General features: G+C 38.5%; 1 protein-coding gene and 1 long non-coding RNA gene across 10 annotated transcripts in view; both read left to right on the forward strand.

Moving 5' to 3' along the window:
• Positions 1 to 15,755, forward strand: part of NPAS3 (neuronal PAS domain protein 3) — an 853,174-nt gene that overhangs the window by 423,698 nt on the left and 413,721 nt on the right. The gene's annotated exons all lie outside the window — the stretch shown is intronic.
• The window catches only part of LOC128316018 (uncharacterized), a 33,394-nt gene continuing 22,656 nt past the window's right edge, over positions 5,018 to 15,755 (forward strand). The window contains exon 1 of the long non-coding RNA XR_008299352.1: positions 5,018 to 15,737. This is a non-coding gene — a long non-coding RNA (uncharacterized LOC128316018). The remainder of the gene's footprint in view (positions 15,738 to 15,755) is intronic.

Here is a 15,755-nt window from a genome sequence, read left to right on the forward strand (position 1 = left end):
TTCCATAGCCAGTGGGCTGTATTGAATCAGACAGAAGCAATAGGTCATTAACAGAAATGGAGACTTGGGACAGCCTGCAGAGGCTGAAAGACGAGGAAAATCATTTTGGGCCACATCAACAAAGCTGTGTCTAATAGAATCTCATGCAACTGTGTTTGGAGCATTTACCCTGATTTTCAGAAAAACTTAAGAAACTTTAAAAAGCAGGAAGTAATTTTTGCCCAAAGAGTGCCATGCTTAACATGAAAATATAGGTGGGAGAGGATATTCTTCTTGGCTTTACATCTGCATTTTCCCTCTTAGTCACATCCATTGAAAATAACAGTTTAAAATCCATTTAGTTAAACAAAAATCCCAGTTTTGCCACTAACATCTGCATTAACCTTGAGATCTTTAACTCCTAGCATTAATCCAAAGGGAGATTATATTACTTAATTTGATCAATATCTAAATTGTAGATGGTGTTTCCTTGATCTTTGAAGATTGTTCTGAATTATTATAATTGGGAGATGGTGTTGGGGGGACAGGTTTTGCCACTGAGATCACTGTCCATTATTTTTTAAAACAGAATACATAGAAAACCTAGGAAACCTATATAACTAGCCTCTTTATTACAAATATTTTTAATGTTTATTTTTGAGAGAGAGAGAGACAGAGACAGAGCACGAGCAGGGGAGGGGCAGAGAGAGAGGGACACAGAATCCCAAGCAGGCTCCAGGCTCCCAGCTGTCAGCACAGAGCCTGACACGAGGCTTGAACTCAGGAACCGCGAGACCATGACCGGAGCTGAAGTCGGACGCTTAACAGACTGAGCTACTCAGGTGCCCCATAACTAGCCTCTTAAATGTAGTCCAGTTCAGAGGAAAAATACAGACCCTCAGTATATTCATATTGAGCAAGTATTCATAGATAGCCTACTGTATATAAGACACAGCTAATATGGCTATGGAGAATATTTAGGTGTTATTCCTTCTCTCAAAGAATTCATAATAAGTTTTTGTATTCTAAACTGGAATGACAGGTGTAGGTCTGGAGATTGGATCTAGAATCCCAGTGAATTCATTTACAATTAAAACTTAGGAAATAGAATACCATTTTCAGGGCCAGCTATCACTCATATACTTAAAAACTCTCCATTTAGATATACATGAATGTACCCTTGTGAAAAAAACTCTAAAAGGTTGGCATATGTGTCTTGTATCTCCTAGTAGATTGTAAGCAGTTTGAAAATTGGAATCATGTCTTGTTCATCTTTGTGTCCTCTCCTGTGTTGTACTTTCAGTAGGTGCTCAATATGTTTGTAGAATGACTTGAATTTATTTAAACACATTTATTTAAATACATCTTAACTTATAGCAGATTGATCTTTAATTGCATTTCTGTTTTGGGCAGTGTTGTTAAGAAGTCAGAGATACTGGAGGGCCTGGGTAGCTCAGTTGGTTAAGCATCTACCACTTGATTTCGGCTCAGGTCATGATCTCCGTGTTCGTGGGAATGAGTATCACATCGGGCTCTGTGCTGACAGCATGGAGCCTGCTTGGGACTTTTCTCTCCCTCTCTCTGCCCCACCTTTCTGTCTCAAAATTAATAAATAAACTTAGAAAAAATTAAATAAGTCAGAGATACTATTTGATTCCAAGGTGTATTGCAGTCACTTGAAGAAGACATTTACATGTTGGGATCTTAGTAGGGTTAATGCATTATGCACCGAAGTCCCTAAGCACCAATGTAAAAATGTCCTTCTCAGCCAAGAGGTCATTAAAGAAAACAGTCTCATCATAATGTCATTTTCCCCTTAATTTTCTGATTACTTACATTTGGTTTAGTCCTAATTATGAATACCTTTAATTGCTTTATCACAGTGATGATTAGCTGTGCCCAAGTCAAACCCCTTTGAAAGAGAGGACAGTTCCTTCTAAAGGCTTTGCATGATTGCACTTAGGAAGAATACGAAACAAAGGAATAGAGGTTTTCCAACTTCCTAAAGGTTGGTCAACTCATCTACATTCCTAAAATACCCAGCAGGGATTTTTATTTTTGAGTTTTTCAGAACTGGAAAAACTTAACCTTCTGCATGTTTCTGTTCCCAACATGCTAATCTGCTACTTTATTTACATGAATCATTCTGCCAGCAGACAATATTGGGAATAAAATACATGCCAGCTGTTCCCCAGAGTATTAAAAAAATAATAAATAAACTTTGAGATCCACATGTTGTCACTGAAGGAGTAGTTGGCTCTGTTTGCCTCCATTGTTTTCTATTTATGTGTGTAAAATAGCCATGATTGAGAGTTTCCATGTTTTGTAAAATAAGTTTAAAACACCAAATGTAAGTTATTTCATGCTGAAATGCTTGGTAGCCCAGGTTTGTTTTAAGCAATCTCTATATAGTCATCGATAAAAGTGGTTTAGTTTCATTGTTAAATGAAGGCACCAACCTTAAGGTAGAAACGAAATAAAACCTTGAAAAGGTGTATTTTAATTCTGTATTTTAATTCAAGTTCTTAAAAAAATGGACAGATTTTAAGATTTTTATTTAGTTTGAGATTAAATCATTTGAATCGGAAGTCAGCACGCAGTGTTAAAGCTTCTATGTGTATTTTGAAAACAATATCATCGTACAATATTTATTTAAGTCTTAATCAGTTTCATGTTCTTGTCAGAGATAGCAGTATATGTACCACATTTGCATCTATCACCCAGAAAGTTAATTGATGGAGTTCCTAACAGTCCAACAAAGCTCCTTTCTCTCCGTTCTCCCTCCCTGAGGCCTGGGCCACACACTGGGGATCAGAATGGAGACTCTGTTCGTCCCTTGAAAAAGGAGTAGGTTTGGTGTGCAGAGAAGGGAGGGTCTTTGCTTCGGGAAGGCTGGCACAGATGAACGGGAGGACACGTCATTGTCAATTTATTATCAAGCTATTCTTTCTCCCTGGAGGAAGGCTTTAGAATTTTTAATCTGTGATGATTCACACTTGGGAAGCATCTCTTTTTCTCATTTGTTACTCCTACCTGGAAGGAAACGTTCATCCAATGGCTCATTTGCAAAGGAGCAAGTAAAGAGAAGTGATGTGTAGATAAAGACCCTCCCTTGCTTTTTTTTCCGAGGTAGGTGCCTGTGCCACACAGCTGTTCGAGTGCTGTGGAGAAGCTGCCACAGAATCAGAGAAACACGGACACAGGTTTATCTGCCACACTGCATTTTATTTTCATGCTAATTTTCCCTGCTGGAGACTTCGTACATAAAAATACAAGGTTACCAGTACCCATTGTAGACGCAGTGCTCTATGTTCGTGATCTTTGGAGTTGTGCTGTTTTGTTTTGTTTTTTTTAATTTATAAAAAGTAAGAAATGGCACCAATATTTTTCAGATTTCCCGTACATACAAAAGCTGATGAAACAGGTAAATTCCTGGTGTGCTGCAGCGTAAGGTGATTATCTAGCTATTGTTTTCAAACACTCAGAAGTCTAGAAGTGCCACTGAATACAACAGGGTGGGAGCAGACCGACCCCCAGCAGAGAAACAATCAGGTCTAGCAGAACATTCAGCTGTGAGGCCAGGAAAGAAAAGCTGACATCCAGATGCCAGTGCTTTGGAAATTTTATCTGGAGTTGCACATATGGGTTCTGCATCTGCTCGGGTTATGCCAGCAGTCGGTGTCCAAATTGACACAGCTACCATGGCATGAGCAAGCAGAGGCATGACTGTATGTTTGGGTCTCTGCTAAGACAGCTGTCAAAAGCAGTGATGTTGGCCTTATGATAGCTAATTTTCACAGGACCAACCTGGGCTCTGTGAGTGATAGGTTTTAAGCACCCACAGCAAGCCATTTCTGAAAGGCCCTCCTTGGAGGAAGGTGGTGATGGTGAGGAGCGTATACACATAGATGAGTGTGTGTGTCCTTGTGAGCACTTCTGTAACTAAGGATTTTTTTGGCCACTGTAGTAGTGCTCAAGGAAAATTGGGATCGAATGCTTTAGGCCAATGGCTTAGCTCAGTGCATGTGAATTGTTGTTCATATCCATCATAGAAAAATGGTCAACAAATCTAAAAGCTACAAAAAGTTTTTTCCTCTTTTCATGTGAAAAAAAGAGACTCAAGTCCCTAAAATAGGAGTATTTGCCTTTCAGTAAGTTCTTTTCTTACCTAATCATAGTTGCCCTAATAGCAAGCTGAGTGACTCAACATAACCAATTCATCTTTTCATCTCTTGCATTCCCCAGGAGTCTTCTTAAAAACAGAAAAGGGCGGATTTGTCTCGGGTTAGTATCTTGAGCGGGAAAAACCAATGGGCAAGAGTTATGCATTGCGGGGCAATGTATAGCTCTATTTCACTTTCAACCATTTGCTTATGTAACCTTCTATTTTTATTGAAATCATCAATTCCTAATAGGTAACTGGTTAGGTATAAGAGAAAACAATGATTTATGTTGTCTGTTCTTTTTAATCTGTTGCTGTATTTGGAACCTATTTATAAATAGTTTTGGAGGCTTTGGTTAAATGGCTATGTTCCTTCTATTTCATTATGATAAATTTTGCACTTAAGTTATAAAACACATTGGGGTGCCTGGGTGGCTCAGTCAGTTAAGGGGCCCACTTCGGCTCAGGTCCTGATCTCAGGGTTCATGGCTTCAAGCCCCGTGTCAGGCTCTGTGCTGACAGTTCAGAGCCTGGAGCCTGCTTTGGATTCTGTGTCTCCCTCTCTCTCTCTCTGCCCCTCCATCACTTGTGCTCTCTCTCTCAAAAATAAATAAACATAAAAAAATTAAAAAAAAACATTTACTAAGCTTTAAATATGTTAGGGAAGTTCACAGATTTTGCAAGGTGATATAAAACAGTGATTGACATTAATAGGAATCAGGTGATCATCCTTACATGCTTTGTATACTGTATTCTGATTTCTCTTTTGCAAGCAGATATTTTAGTGAAGAAAATATGCACTCCGCATTAATGACGTTCTAGGGCATTCTTAAATGTATTATGTCAGTCTTGGATGTGGCCATGTCTGTGGTATTCCTGTTGATCTAGTGTATACAGTCAGGCTTGATTTGGTCCCCTTGATTGATCCTTTGGTCTTAGCATTGAAGCATTTATGTTGAGGTGAAGAAACCAACATGGACCCAGGACCTCAAATGAAGTGACTTGTAAGCCTAGACAAGGGCCTGGGCTTTATAATTTTCGGTTTGTTGTAACTCAAAGTCTCACACATATTTGCATACATTTCCTACCCAGAGGTTGGTCTATATACAACATTAGATGAGTGATGGTCCTTTTTAGATACCTCAGGATTATATGGTCTAGAATATCCTATCTTCAAGGGGAATGATTAGCTCATCTTCCATGAAGGCAGCCTCACTATTTGGGTTTGGGTGCTTAGGGTAGCAGTCGGCTTTGCTAAAGAAAAATAGATCCCCTCCTCCAACTCCACTGTTCACGCGGGCAAAATTCAGAAGTTTGGAGCTTACCCAAGGAAAACCTCTGTGCTGCTGTCCAGCAACAGTATTTGATTATCCTTTTCTTCTGGCCTAAATTGCTGGTAATGGTTAGATTATGACTAAAAATGGAGATTCTCTCAGGATATCAGATATATCATGTGCCCAGGAGGTCATCAAAGCAGGTCTCTGTCTTTACTCAGCTCAGGCATCCAGATGCAGAAGTTGAATGGCCCGGCAGCTGCCAGCACTTATACCTAAATCCTACAAGATGGGGCAGGAGAAGAAGGGGAGAGGTATGGAAAGTGTGGTCTCCCATAGTCACCAGAGTAAAGGGTTGGTGTGGTGGTGGAGCCACTGTCACAAGGGCCTCTAAGCCAAATGATGGTTGGTTTATCACTAATTTGCATACTCATTCAACACATACGTGTTTCTGTAATTATTGACTACTGGACTTTGCAATTAGTTACTGCAAATGCCAAGAAATAGTTATGGTCCTCAGTCTTGTGGACTTTTCCAGTCAGGCTAAGGAGACAGATAAAAAAATAAGACATTGTGATAAAATCTTTGAGGACCGGACCTAGAGAAATGAAAGACTCAAAACATAAAGGAAGCCTTGAGACAGAAGTCTTGAGTTCTACACTGAAAATCAGAGAAGGTGCCACACGTTGTGTGATCCTTGAGCAGGACTTGGTGGGTGAGCATGATTCTACCAAGTGCAGGAGGACAGAAAGATCCTCGAGGTTACAAGAATGGAATGTCCAGGTGCTCAGAGCTTTGCAAAGATGTAGGAAGAGGTTCTGTGGGGATACAGTATGGGGGCTCTATGAAAGTTAGTGTTGGCATTCTATTCATTTTGACTGAAAAAGAATTTATGAGTGCTTTTTTTTTTGTGCTAGTCCAGAGTTGAAGCTTGGGGATACTGATAAGAGATCTCCCTCCTTCAGGGAGAATACAGTATTATAAGAAAGATATTCACATAGTGATTTCAACATGGTAGGTAAAAAAGGGTCAGGAGAGATGAGTCTAGATAGAATGTCAGGTTGAAACCAAATGCCAGGGCGTAGGGTTTAGACTTTACCTGAAGTCCTTGGGGAACCATGAAAATTTTTGAATCTAAGGTATAGTTGGGATCTCCATGGGAGATGGATGCCCATGGTGGATGGGGGAAGAACATGTGGGAAGGGGGAACAGCCAGCTATGGGTGGGATTGTCTCAGGCAAAGTTATTGAGACTTGAACTGGGAGGTGATGATGAGACTGCAGTGGAGACAGAGCTGATAGATGTCTCAGAAAAAATAAGTTTGCTCTTTACAGACTGTGAAACTGAAGCTTAGAAGAGTTAAGTGACTTAGTCAAATTCATAGAGAGAGCAAGTACTAGAGCTGAAATTTGAACTCAGACAACCTGATACGGAGAATGTAGTCTAAGGCAGTGGGAAAGAGAATGAGATCTTGAGTTTTAAAACAACAGATTTTTATCCTGCCTATTTCCTAGATGTGATACAAGCATTAAATAATATAACTCATGGAAGCCCTTTGTGTCATGCCTGGCAACTAGTAAGGGCTCCGTAGCTGATACATTTATTACTATTTTCATCATTATTGTAAAACCTTCATTCCTTGTCTCCCATTCATGAGGCACATCACCTCTGCTTATGCTATAGATTCTTAAGCCTCAGAGTGCTAATGAAAGAAATAGCCCCTGCAGAAGACACCATGAGTGCTCCGTCCTTACAAAGACAGACGTGTTGGTATTGTGTAAGATACCTACCACATTCTTGGCAAGACAGTGTAAGGAGGTAAATAATGATAATACTTTAGAACAAATGAGCAATCATTATTAACACATTTGGAATGTAAAAAATGTTAGTCATTTGGAACAAATGTCACAAAAATATTCTACCATGGGTACTTGGCTTTAGAAACTATGTGTGTTTCCTTTAAAGTCCTTTTAATAATGACAAAGTCACTTCTCTCCAGTGACTTTGCCACCAGCCTTACCATGGGGAAAGAAGAACTTGCTAGGGGAGTGCACTGGCCTTCCTAGTAACCCTCAAAATGTGTATGCTGTTAGAAAATGAGCTTCGTGTGAAGTTATCTGTTCAAATCCAAAAGTGAAGGAATTGGACACACCTCAGTTTTGTTCTTTTCCTTCATATGTCATATATGAAGGGACATTTGCCACTCTCACATCTTAGAAGGCTTGAGTGCGTTTAGCAGGGGCTGCTGCCTGGGGTCGAAGCCACAATCTCAGTTTTATCGAACAGGTTTTAGTGGGACATTATGATGAAGCAAAAGGTTTTAAGTTTATCTTACTTATTCTTTACGTTAGAAAAAAAAACCCAAGTTTAATTTAATACTTGTTTGTGATTTCATTTTAGAGTGAAAACATGATTGCTATCTCTCGTTTTTAAAAGACAACATTTTTTTCTTTTCTTTCTTTTTTTTTTTTTGTAAACCAAACACAATTTTTGAGTGAGACATGTTGTTTCCTCTCTTTATGTGTGTTCATACTAAGTGCTGGTATAATTCCATTATGTTTTGACTTGAACATTAAATATTACCTTGAAGATACACTTCCCAGCAGCCGTGTTCTGATAGTGACATATTGTACTGTTTGAAGGGTGTCATATGGTCATCTGTCAGCCGAATGTTGTTCCATGCAAAAAAATTGTATTCTTCATATGTCATCTAGAATGCCTCATGTTAAAAAAAAAGACAAATCTAACAGTATTCACCAAATCTGCATGTGAGGAAATGAGACAGGGGTGGGATGGACCTAAGGTAGGTGGAAAGGGGTTAGTCCACTCAGAATGTAGTCACTGTGTAAGAAACATGAAGCATTGTTTCACTTGGAGTAGTTTACATTTGATAGGATTATATTTTATGGCAGAAAAGCACACACTTCCTTTAAGGACTTACAGTACCTATTGCTCCTTGTCTCTTGACATGCGGACAAAGATGCAAACAAGATTCCTGGTAGGAACAGGGGAGAAAAAGCGGCACCTCCCCCACAAAAATACAAACAAAAAACAAAAACAAAAACACCCCAGCAATCTGAGAAAAATGTGGGAGACTGAGGCTTGCTTTATCAGAGATGAGAGTGATAGAGAAAAGAAGAACGTGTTCTTGCCTCAGAATAATTTAGCAGTCAATATTTCTAGTGGCAATATTTCTTTCAACAGGAATTAAGATGCTGGCCTTTATCCAAAGACACCTCATCCCCTATTACATTATAGATCTGATCCAGCTGTGGCTGCTTCTATACAGAGATGAGGGCAGGTCTAATAGCCAATTTGTAGGGTATACTGCACCAAATATGTAGACGATGGATGACCCCCCCCCCCACCATGAATTTTCCTTCTCTCTGATCTTTGCCTGGGATATATCTAGAAATTCATGGATGCTATTATGTTCCCGTCTTTAAAATGCAGGGGAAAGATGCATCTGTGTTTGTATGTTACCTTGCATTTTTAGCATCTAGAATCTATACCCACACTAAGAAAGGAAGGGTGGCACCTGTTTGTTTCTTATTTTATCGCTGCATTTCATTCCTGAATTCTCTCAAAGTTAAAATAACTACATTTATTCCTCCCCCCCCAACTTTTTTTTTTGCAATTTAATTAAAAATTGTAGTCCCTTAAAAGAAAAACTAAAAAGACACACTGTATATCCCGAAATTTTGGATTTTTTAAAATATAATTTATTGTCAAATTAGCTAACATACAGTATGTAAAGTGTGCTCTTGGTTTTTTGGGTAGATTTCTGTGGTTCATCGCTTACATACCATACCCAGTGCTCATCCCAACAAGTGCCCTCCTAAATGTGTACCTCGGAACATTTACAGATTTTCTTCTTCACCTGCTCTTACCGTTTATATTATGCATCTCTTTGAACTATGTAATGTCCATCAAGGTAAGAATAAAGGGAATCCTAAGGCACAGAAGTCTGATACATCGCAATACGAAGGCAATCAAGTATTAAAAGACAAGAGTAGGGGCACCTGGGTGGCTCAGTGGGTTAGGCATCCGACTTCAGCTCAGGTCATGATCTCGTGGCTCTTGAGTTCAAGCCCCGCGTCGGGCTCTGTGCTGACAACTCAGAGCCTGGAGCCTGTTTCAGATTCTGCGTCTCCCTGTCTCTCTGCCCTCTCCTGCTTGTGCTTTGTCTCTTTCTTTCTCAAAAAACATAAATAAATAAACATTTAAAAAATTTTTTAAAGAGACAAGATAGGTATTTAAGCAAAGGGTAAATAGAAGTCCATGATTTTTGACCTGTATTTTAATTCACTACCAACATTATTAACTTCATTTTTGATTCAGGTTCATGCTATCTCAAAGGCTCTTCTAAGTTTTGATTAAGAGAAGGGAGAGAGAAAGGGAGACAGAAGGAGAGGTGATATTTTTTTTTCAGGGCTGAGAAAACATTGTGTTGAAGTTTTTACGGTCAGATATAGAAAAAGCACAAAGTGAGGCCAATGGTAATAACCTTGCAGTTAATCCTACGGGATGCCATGTTATTTTTCTTGGCTTTTCCGGAACTTCAGAGAAAGGTTCACCCCTGGGTATATTGATGGCAGTAGAAGGTCTTGGATCAAACTCCCAGATACACTTTATCTCAAACCTGCCACAATTTTCAAATGGCTAATTGAATTTCACATGAAGAGAATAGTTGTATCAATGAAGATGAATAAAAACATTTCCTAATAAATCAGCAAGAGAAACATTTGTGGGGCTTTGTTTTCAGGTTAGGGTTGACATTTTCAGTTCAAGGAAAGCAAGTTAAAGTGACAGTTCTTATGAGATTGTTATATATTTGTCGAGAAAGCTAGTTTGACTAATACACGGGTTATTTCAATAGTTCAAGGACAGGTGGGTAATAATCCTCTTGTCATAGTCTACTTTGTACAGAAGTAAAAAGCGGCCCATTTTTCCTGCTATTAAGGAAAAGTTTTAAGTTTATCTTACTTATTCTTTATGTTAGAAAAAAAAAACCAATATATACATGGATTGTAACATGTATATATTAAATATAAACTAGAGGGAGAAGGAAGAAATTAATATTTACTGAGCATTCATCATATGCTATATAACTGAGTCTTAACATTCTAACTCTCTCAATGAAACAGCTGCCAGCATTCCCATTTTATAGATAAGAGAAAAAAAGCTCAAGGTCATTTAGCTAGTAATTGATCATGATCAGATCTGTACCTACATCTCTCTGAGCCTGGTGACTATGCTTTTTGTTTTGTGTTCTTTTGCATATAAATTTTAATAAAAATAATGCAATAATAGCTTAAAGTGTAGAGAAGCTCAGAATCGATCTAAAAATGTGTCTGCATAAGACCTGTAATAATAGCATATTTTCTTTTGAAACTAGTAGGACATTCTTTTGTGTTTTGTCATGATTGTTTCCATGTTTCCAAAGGGTCTAGAAGCCTTGAAAGCCACTACAAGCTAGTAGATGAAACTCTGTTGTAGTGTGTTGTTTGCATAGTATCTCCTAAAATGAAGACTTACCTTGTGCCATTCATGTTATCTTATTTTCTTCTTCACTTCTGATCTTCTGCCATTTGAATTTTGCCTATTTGCACTCCATGTTTTTTCTTTCTCTCTTCCTCCATGTCTCCTCAATTCATAAAATGTGAACTTGGAACCTGGGGGTTAACAGCAGAAAATGATCCTATCAGTCTTACGGCCATGGCCGTGTGCTTTGATTGCTGAGAATCTGAAGGAAATCACAACTCTGGTGGATGCAAACTCTCCCCCTTAACTCCCCCTTTGTGATATCGGTGAGAAAAAAATGTCCTTTCTCTAGAATACGTTTTTCAAAGTAAATACATTTATTTGAAAATTATTTTGTAGTACCTAATATGGCAACATTTTATATGTATCGATGAGCAGGAGAGTAATGGCTAAAGTCTGTCAGATAGCAACTTGTTAACAAAGTGTGCCTGTATCAATACGCTTTATTTCATAGGAGTCATTATTATTAATTGATGATTTCCCTTACCCATCAAAATGTTACCTGTTAAGCTTAGCGTGGCCTTACTTCTAATTTTTTAAAAGTGGGGAGGGAGAGACTTCTCTTGAAGAGAGTTAAATAAAGGAATAAGGAAGTCCTACAAAAACAGCTGCTATGAATTTGCATTTCTATGGACGGCATACTTTAGCCAGAGGATAGAAGCCACCCACAGCTATGCATCACATCTAGGGAGCTCTGTCGGAGTGTCTGTGCCATTTCTAAGGCCCAGTGTGTCTTCTGCTTCCAGGTCTTTGCACTTCAGCTAGCTGCTACCAGTTACGTATATTTTAGGTAATACTCTTCCTTGACTTTTCCAAAAAATAAAAATAAAAAAAAAGAGGGGGTAGAAAATTTTATTTACTCAGGAAACAAACTGAAATAGAGTTAATTTTCAGGTTTGCCGCTGAATTATCAGAGGTTACTATGTTACAAATGGCAAAAGAAGGGCCCTTTGCCCGTGTGGTAATGCTGTCAGGGACCCTGCGGCTGTTGGCTCAGTTCATGATGTATTACACTGCAAGCATTTCAGCGCTCTCGGGGGATCTCTGGTCCTACCATAAGGTCAAGAGTTAACTACTTGTATTTTAGCTGTGTACCGCTATCAATACCGCTCCTATGGAAACCTCACTTGACGTCATTTTTGAATCTTTGTGACCGTAGTCAAGCCTTAGTAAAAGTCAATAAGAACATTAGACTGTTGTCTATATTATTACTTGCCACTTCCTGCCAGCAATCCACCAATTCATTAGCAGAGAGTTTTGGAACTCTTGCTTGATTATTTATGCAGTCAATAGCAAGGCTTGTCTGCATTCATAATTGTTTGATTTTATGGCCTCTTCTTTAAACAAACATTGTCTATGGTAATGTGATGCCCTGATGGATGGGAAAGGTTTTGTCTGTGAATATCATTTAGATAATTAAAAATGACAGATGAAATCGCCCGCTGTCTTGACCTGTACTTTGTTCCCTCAGTGATGCTGAAGAGATGCTGATTGCTGTCAATCAAAACCCATTGGAGGTTTGTAAATTCTGGCTGCTGTGAACTCTGACCCCTACTGTTGATCTGAAATAGATAATAACCTTGAAATTCTATTAGAATTTAAAAACAGTTTTACTAAAGGGGCACGGTATATATTTCTTTTCCTCTAGAACACAGTTACTTAATGTCACTCTTCACAATATCCAGAAGTAAAGTGAAATATAATGGTTAGCAAAGCTTAATGTAACAAATCAGAACAAAGATCTTACTCTGTAATCCCAAACTCCTGATTAGGAATCCCATCTGCTGGCTAGGAGGGGATGAAAACTTCAGCTTTGCTACTTCACTGGCTCTGAATGGTTAGCCCTTTTTTTTTTTTTTTTTTTTTTTGGCTCATGTTTACCAATTCTGTTGTTGAATGAATTATTTTCATGCCAGCGTGATTTTCATTTAGTATACTTTTTCCTATATTCCCATATTTATCCTATACATCTTTCAAACCACTATTTTTCCCGAGCCAAAGGAAATAACACAACTAGAATTTTGAAGACAATAGAGATCCAAAGGCCACTGTTGATGTCCAGAGTTCTCAACAAACATCATCAAAACCTTAGGTCAAGAGATCAGGCTGATAAATACATATGCCTTGCAAATTGTTTTTTATCATTACCCAGACACTTAAAATATATTCAGAAACCCCACTAGTGTTTAAAATACACATTCAGGTAGATGATCATGGGAATGGAGGAAGGGAGTACTTGGATTTCTCAATATAGGAACCATCAAACTAGCCAACAGAAAAAAAAAATCAATAGCACATTCTACAGCTCAAAAATTATAACAATCAGGCTTCGACAGTTTTTAGTGCAGTGGTTGTCACAAATGTATGTAATAGCAAGAACAGTGCAATAAGAGAATTGAAAATAGCAGAGATCTCTTGAAAGGTGATTGTAAAGTAGTGTTGGGTTTTCTGCTAGAGAAACTTCTTCAGAGTTTAATGAGTTTGTGGAGGGTCATATGAAGAGTTGTTATCCTTGTTTTGCATTTGGTAATCAGCGGATCCTCTGAAATAATATTAGTTATGTCAGTGCCTCAGCGACAATGGAAAATAAATATTATCATTGATACTTGGCAGTTGATGAAAGTATCAGAAGCAGAATTCTTAACTTTATTTTGAGGGCATTTGTCCAGAATCAACCATTAGCTGTCTAAGGATAATACCGTGTCACAATTCAAGTGTTCTTTTGTTAACCTTGAGAAATGAATTTGGGATAAATTTATTATTGCCTAATAGAAACTAGGACAGGAAACATAAATGTGACTATGTGTATTTTCAGAAGCTGTTCTCAAAAGCTTAGCACAAGTCCACTTCTTCAGTGATGATTTCCTTGGTCTTCCAAGTGCCCTGGGATGACCTCTTCTTCTGACGTTTTGGCACTTACTATGTTTTGCCTTATTAGTACTTTCATTTCTTCATCCATTCATGTGATCATTTACTTTTTTATTCACTAAAAAGTATTAATTAAAGAACATTCAGGTATTAAGCACTTTTCATATACTAATTATTCTGCATTTTCATCTTACCCCCCCCCCCATCTTATCTAGGCAAACAAACTTGAAGACCTACTGTTGCCTTCCCAGGCTAGGTTCCTGCTTTTGCATGAGTATCTTGGTCTCTCTTGAGTTGGCTTTACCCTTGCAGGTTCTCATGAGGCCTCTAATGACGTGGGCTTTTTTTTCACTTGGGGTTTGTGAGAAAGGGAGAGTGAAGAGCCTATGAACTCCATTGAGACAACTGGCTGATGATTTTTTTTTTTTTTTAGCCCAGGCTCTGTGGAGGTTTCTCTAATGATGGTTGGGTCTCAGCTCATGTGGATCATAAACATCACAACTATAGTTGAATCACGAACATGATGACTCATTTTTCCATCCCAAATTCTCCTTTCCTTGCGCCTTTGCCATAGCAACATTTGATTTAATGGTGACACTGTAGTCTCTCTTTCCCTGGACTCTGAGCAGAGGTAAGGGTTAAACATGCGAGATTCCAGTTTTCTTATTTGGCTCTGTGTATTCCAGATTTCTCTGTTAGCTTGCTAGACCAAGTAAGTTTTGTATAGCAGAACACTTATGTGTTTCAGGATTAATTCATGCCAACTCCACTAATATTTTAAGCACTAATATTTTTCCAGGAGAGAAAACCACTTAGCTACTAAAAATCTTCATGCTTCCAGACCTTTTTGTTCCTTCTTCTGTTCCCTGTGCTATCATCTTCACAAATAATGCACAATCTCCTAAATCCTAAATTTCTAGGAAAAGAATTTTTGTGCTTATTTTGTTCAATTTCTTTTTGGACCTTTGATGACATTTAAGACAGAGTTGAAAGAATTTCAGCTGAACTTACTACCTTATATTTACTATATATTGAGTGTATGCATATAGTATATCTGCCCATGAGAAAATGTCTCTAATCTGACGCAACATGCACAAATTCTTTATTTATGGGAATTTTGTAACGTATAAACATGGCCAGTTGTCACTTATTTCATGGTAGCCTTATTTTGATGCCTAAGACTTTCATTCTATTGTATGATATGGATGCAAATATAAAATGGTAGTGTTAGAACAGATTTTCATAGTATACAGGGAGTATATCAAATCCATAGGAAATGGTAAGCTTGACACCACATTAAGACAAGGGTGGTTTCTTGCCTTTTAAAAATAAGTTGTATAGGGGTGCCTAGGTAGCTTAGTAGGTTAAGTGTCCGATTCTTGGTTTTGACCCAGGTCATGATCTGAGGGTTTGTGAGTTCGAGCCTCCAGCCTCGCATCGGGATCAACGCCGTCTGTGTGGGGAGCCTGCTTGGCATCTCTTTCTCTCTGCCCCTCCTCTGCTCACACCTACATGCACACATATGCATGCTCTCTCAACGTAAATAAACTCAAAAAAATAAAAATAAGTTGGATATTGGTATCTTTTTTTAAAATAACCATTTGTTAAATAACTTTTTATAATATTTATTTATTATATCTGATAGAGTGTGTGTGAACAAGCAGGGAAGGGGCACAGAGAGAGGGAGACACAAAATCCCAAGCAGGCTCCAGGCTCTGAGTTATCAGCACAGAGCCCGATATGGAGCTCGAACTCACCGAGTGTGAGATCATTACCTGAACTGAAGTCAGACGCTTAACCAACTGAGCCACCCAGATGCCCCCTGCATATTAGCATCTTAAGAGGCCAATGTTTGCCAAATGGATGCCAGTTACAGATCCAGGACTTTGTACTGACCTGGTTTTCTGTGTGTTATCTCCTGGAAGAGA

This window comes from Acinonyx jubatus, chromosome B3 (assembly GCF_027475565.1).
Source record: "Acinonyx jubatus isolate Ajub_Pintada_27869175 chromosome B3, VMU_Ajub_asm_v1.0, whole genome shotgun sequence".
NCBI classification, from domain to species: domain Eukaryota; kingdom Metazoa; phylum Chordata; class Mammalia; order Carnivora; family Felidae; genus Acinonyx; species Acinonyx jubatus.